Here is a 6,036-nt window from a genome sequence, read left to right as displayed (position 1 = left end):
AAGCTGGGTGGGAGGCGTCACCCCACAGCCACAGGCCTTCCCTCGGCTCCCAGCGCAAAGGAACACAAATCTGACATTCAGGAGTGACAACAGGAATGAAGGGTAACACCAGCCACCCACAAGTTAAATAGCTAAATAACCCCTGTATTGGGAAGGAAGCAGAGACATTTCTGTAGCAAGAGGAGGATCAATTTGGTGATATATGAAGATCTTCAAAGGAAAAATGTGGTACGTAGCTTGTGAGCAGGGGGGACTCGAAAGCTCTGCATGGAATGCTCAGGAAAGGCTCAGATCCATCGCTTCAGTCTCACAGTATTTTTCTCACTTCGGCTCTTGCCAGCACGAACTAATCCAGGACATTTTCTCTACCCGCAAAGCTGACAGAGCACATCCTCCCGCCAGCCTGCGAGCGTCAGCAGCCAGCCTGCACCAGTGCCAACGTGCGCAGCTGCCATCCCTCCTGCCTCCCCCACAAGCCAGTGACTCCGCCATTCCCAGCCTCCCCACAGCCTCGCAGATCGGGATGCAGACTGTGATCTGTTACGCTCTTCCCACGTCTTTGAAGCAGGAAGATCCACAGCTTTGATCCTATTCTCGCTCTGCTATTGACGTCGGAGCAGAGGGCAAAGCCAACGCCACAGCTTCCTGCAGCAAGGCTGAGTTGCCCTGCTTTTCAGCCAGTAGAACACAGTTGCCCCCACTGGTGGCAGACCCACTAAAAGCTTCATTTACAGTAGCAAGTAAAATACTACTACTAACCACCCGCTGCCTTCAAGGCTTAAAAAAAGACCTGTTCTTCAACCAGGTCCCACGAAGCAGCAGAAAAAGGATCTGGTATTCATGCAATTCTGGGCAAGTCTTCATCTAACCTGCTCTTAAAGGCTTCCATTGCTGCCAGTTCCACCTCTGATCCAATGCCTTCAGCTGAAGAACTGAACCTGAGATAGGGGTGAACCCGTGGTGTCTACAGCCTGTCCATGAATTAAGATGATCAGATTTCTAAACCAAAGGTGTACCCTTAATAGTAGAAGAATTGGTTGAAGCAGTATGATGCTTGCCTTACATGGGAGTGAGATTTTGGTATTGGAACTAGAAAGCGTGAAGTAATTTGATCTCTAGTGCATCCTAGGGAGAGTCTCCACTGAGTTAGCAAAACCCCCAGGAAAGTGACTGGTGGTGTGGTAATCAGGTAGGCATTCTTCCAGCACACTCGCTCAAGCAGACATCAACACGGACCCAAAAGCGTCCTGATGCTTCCACCTTGTTAAGACATAAACAATCCTACAGCGTAGCCCATGGCAGAAAATTTAGCAGAGCGCTCTAGGGTTCAACTCTGTTTGCTAGTAGTTACGGGAGTGATGTCGCTACTAAAAGAGTAACAACTTCCAAGCCAAGTGCAATGGCTGCAGTCTGAGTGTTAGCTCCCACGCTAACAGAGTGGCTCACACTGCTCCCAGCTCCCCAGGGCATCATGAAAGGAAGCTGATGTTTGCACGACAAGAGCAACATGGGGTCACTCCTTAGAGGAGAGCTGGGCTTCTGGATTCTAACTCAGCCACTGGCCTCTTGCTTGACTGCTTTGTGCTTCAGTTTCCTGGCAAGGCTGACCTCCTTCTTAAAGCATGCTGAGACTTACTCACGAGAAGTACTGCAGAAGCACGAGTGGTTACAGTGGGCCTATCATTTTGGTTTAGCCACATAAAACAGGCAAGTACTTGAGTCTGTGGGAATTAATCTGTTTCGTCCGTAAGTGCATTGTGATTCGGCAGTGATCTAATTCAGACTCCTCAGCTGCTTAAGGAGGAGTCAGGAAAGGATGTATCCTTCTTTGGACCAGCTAAAACAGTTAAAAACTCAAGCAAGCTTTCAAGTACTTGATTCCATTATAGTATTAGACCCACACAACCTAAATAACATCATTAAGTACATACACAGTGTCTTCACCCAAGAGTCCCTAGCGTATATTCTCCATACGCAGATGAAGACAGAGCTGGAAAAGATCAATGATGAGATACTCTCTGCTTCCATAAGCTAGTCCTCAGCTTTCAAGTGTTTTTTTGCATTTCTTCAGAGAACACTTCCCATAACCCAAATCTAATCTCTGACTAAGCTCAGCACACAAGTGGTATTTAACAAATAGCTTTAATTACGGCTCCTGGTCCACTTAATTTCTGGCCGTTCCTTCTTTGTAAATAGCCCTAAGAGGCTGTTACCCTTGCTCCACAAGAAATGCTTTCAATCATATGAACCTCTGAGATCTCAGGCACCATGAGAAGCAATGTTTGTTTCGACTGCGAGAAGAAACAAGCATTTACAAAAAAAAAGAGATAGAAAACAAGTAAACAATGGAATTTGGATCAGGAAGAACCACAAAATTATTTTGATAAATGCTATCAGAGATCTCATTTACCTGTCTTGCTATAGTAAAATAATCAAGGAATACACTCAGGCTCTCACTGAGTAGTGATTTTTTTTAAGCTGAAGCTACCTGCAAGTAATTGTACCCCTCTATTCTGTTTCCTCTTTAAATTTATCACTACTACTTCTGTCCCACTGAGTCATCAGCTGAAGTAGATTAGATAAACTTCTTAGCCACTGAAAAAACTCTAGTACTCAAGTCCCTCCTTGAAGCAATACTGTTGCATTTTCTGCACTGAATAAATACGCAATACCAACAGATTTCTATCTATTTACTCCAGATTGTACTTCACCCTTCCCTGCAAAGCCTATAGTCCTAGCCCATCAGAGTATGCCCCTTGATGATAAACATTTCACCTGAGAAATTAACAGTTTTCATCATACCAAATGTGTAATCACACACAGTCACTGTACTGAAACCTGTACAAACCATTAATCAGATTCAGCACTGTGTGCCCTGTGTTCTGAACATACCGAACATCTATTTGAACAATGCAATTTCTTTAGCAGAAATATTTTCTGCTAACAAATCAGATGATATGCATGGTAAAACTCCCCTGAAGTAGCAGAACTAAGAGTGAACATATTCTTGATGAAATGCAAACAGTTTAGAGCAGGATCTCAATTGCTTACAAGAACTTTCCACAGAGATGCAGTGCCTGCAATGACTGTACAAGATGTACAAGACAATTTCCTTCCACCCTTACCCTAAACAGACAGCCAAGACTTAAAGAGATCCGTAGCAGTGACAGCCTCTCCAGACCTTCCCTAGATAATGCCAAGCAGAGGACCACATTACGGTAGCTGACTCAGTGAACACTGGCCCTACCACCACTTCACACTTTTCCTAGTCTTGGCTCTGGTCCAGGCCTGCTTTGTTAACCATCAGCAAGTCACTTCAGCTTGGTAAGCAGTAGTACCATGAATGGGGGGATAATTAAACAGATCAATTTCCAGGGACTACTTATGGGAGTGCTACCTATGAGCAATGCTATGTACAAGGCAGATGATTCAATGGAGCAACCAACCAGGAGGCTGGCAGACCCACAGATAGGATCTGTACAGGTATGTTTTCTGACACACAGTGTTAACCAAGTTAGTTTCATGCAATATTTTATGTCTTCTCTACAGCCTTGGCAATCATCTTCCCCTCAAAAATAACCCAATTATGACTGTCCTGTGAGGTTGGTTTGTGCGCTAGTACAACAGATCCAGCGAGGTTCACTAAAGTGGAAGAGTTCAGTTCAATGCAGGCTATAACAACTGCAGGTTATTTTCATGAACACATCAATCAATATGAGCAACAGTAAACACTGCACTTGATGAGGATTCACAAACTCAGGTGGCTACAGACACACAGTTTTAATGAGGTATACAGTGCAACTTTTGTTTGACTGCCATGGTGAAAGCTTTAGCAGCATCCTGCTTGCGCAAGTCATCTTTCCTGTACTCAACCATTGCCTAGATTTTATGCTTGCACCTAACAAAACAGCAACCAAATCCCTCTAGTAACCCCACTGCCCTAACCTTTACAAGAATCCACAACAGGACATTAATCTAAATCCCTCCCGCCCATTGTCACCATAGTCAAATGGATGTTGTTTCAAGACCACTGTTTATCTGCATGGGTCACAGTAATCTCACTGGAAGAAACAAGAGTAGGTTTTACTACAGCCTTTTTGCTATAACCTCTGCCATTACTGGTGTATGCAGCCATTCACTGCATAAGGACTCGCTTTACTGCGCATTTTCAAGGCCTGACACAAAGCAGCTTCACAGTCACAGACAAATCAGTCGTCACTTTCACCATTTAACCTCACAGCCCTTTACCTTATGATTTAGGATTAGTTTTCTCTACCCATTCCCAAGCCTATTCCCATATATCATGGAAAAAATTATGCTGCCCAGTATGCCAAGAACTACTGAATTACAAACTCCCACCTCTGTAGGAACACGCTCTGTGCTCCTCTTACCACGCAGTACATCGAGTGTCCTAGCACTTCTCATGCCTGCAATTATCCCAGTAGCCTAGTTTCAACCTCCTAACACCAGAGATGAATTGCTTCCTCCAGCCTCAAGGGAAGAGAATCTTCCTAAGCATTTGTGCCACACATTAGTACCACACTTCCTGCCTCACTTCTTACTCAGAGCTCCCCTTGCTTTACACTAACCATGCCACTGCCTCTACCATCACTGGTCCAGAGAGCGCTGCTCACAGGTCTGGCCTCGAGCTGCTTTGCTGTGCTCCTACCATTTCAGCTGCCTAATGACTTCTGCCATGCCTGCACTTCCTGCAGCAGCCTCTGCCAGGAACAAACCTCACGCTCAAGCACCAAGTGCAGACCTCTATACTCAAGGCTTGACTTCCAGATCCCACGGGCCACCTCCACAGTGCACAACACTTCACTCTCTCCTAACTGTGGTTCTGCATTTCTACAACCTCAGCTACATGATATACAGGGGGGGAAACTGCCAGGTTAGAGCTTTTAGATACTTAAGTGCATGCTGCACATCCAGGGACATAGCATGACAACACAGAACCCTGTATGATGAGGTTGATAATTAGTACAAGTCTAAAGCAGGTAAATTTAGTGTGGTCCACAGTCAGTGTGCTCAAAGCAGATACTCCAGCAAGCTATCCTGGTAAGCATTCCCATTTCGTCCTTTCCATGGTTCTTCAAAGCCCATACACATTATTGATTGGCAGTGTACCAAGTCAGGAAGACTCATTTTACAGATGTGCACTACATGGATCCAGGATTGCCATATCCACACCACACCTTTACTGTTCCTCAACCCACACCATGGGTCTGTACTGCACTTTCATGGATCAGAGTTCCCAGGCTTTACCTTCTCCCCTCTACCTTACCAGGAATTCACCAGTTTCTACGGTCATTTCAGCACACAACTATAAAACCAGGTTCTTTCTAAACTACATTGTTCTAAAGGAAACAAGGTTTTTGTCTAGCTTTAAAGACAGACTGGAAACATCTGAATCTATTCCTTCCACTGTTACCCCTGGACACTCCAGTACTTAACCTCACTCCAGCATCTCAGCTTTAGAAAACTAATCCAAGACTGGAGTGCATGTGCATCTGGTAACAGAAGGGGAGAGGTGGCACACTTTTTTGGAGGAGAGGGAAGACGGCATGTACTGCACTTTTCCCACAGAACTGCACATGCTTATTTTCAATGAGGCTGCCTAGCAACAATCAACAGGTAAGATGTCAAAATTAAAGCTGTCTGCTACAAGGCACCTTTACTAAGTTCAAAGGTACAGCTGCGAGACGAAGGCCTTAACATTACATGGCTAAGGAATCAAATCCTAGCTAAGTTTTAATTATGTTAACCACAAAACTTGGTACCCCCCCAAGGAAAAAAACACATCAAGAACCTTGTCTCCTCATCTGTCCCACATCTGCTTTGTTAGCCTCTCTAGAAAACTTTTGCAAGTATCCAGCATTGCAGACACAGGTTATTTTTAAGGTTGCTAAAGCTGTAACCCTAAGCCTGGCTGCCATTTCCAATTACACGGATGTGTACCACACTAGATTCACCTGCTTCCAGAGCTGCACATCAGTGAGATTACTGGGGCTACAGATCTTGTAAACCAGAAGA

Source organism: Opisthocomus hoazin, chromosome 1 (assembly GCF_030867145.1).
Source record: "Opisthocomus hoazin isolate bOpiHoa1 chromosome 1, bOpiHoa1.hap1, whole genome shotgun sequence".
NCBI classification, from domain to species: Eukaryota; Metazoa; Chordata; class Aves; order Opisthocomiformes; family Opisthocomidae; genus Opisthocomus; species Opisthocomus hoazin.
Note: the sequence above shows the minus strand (reverse complement) of the source record.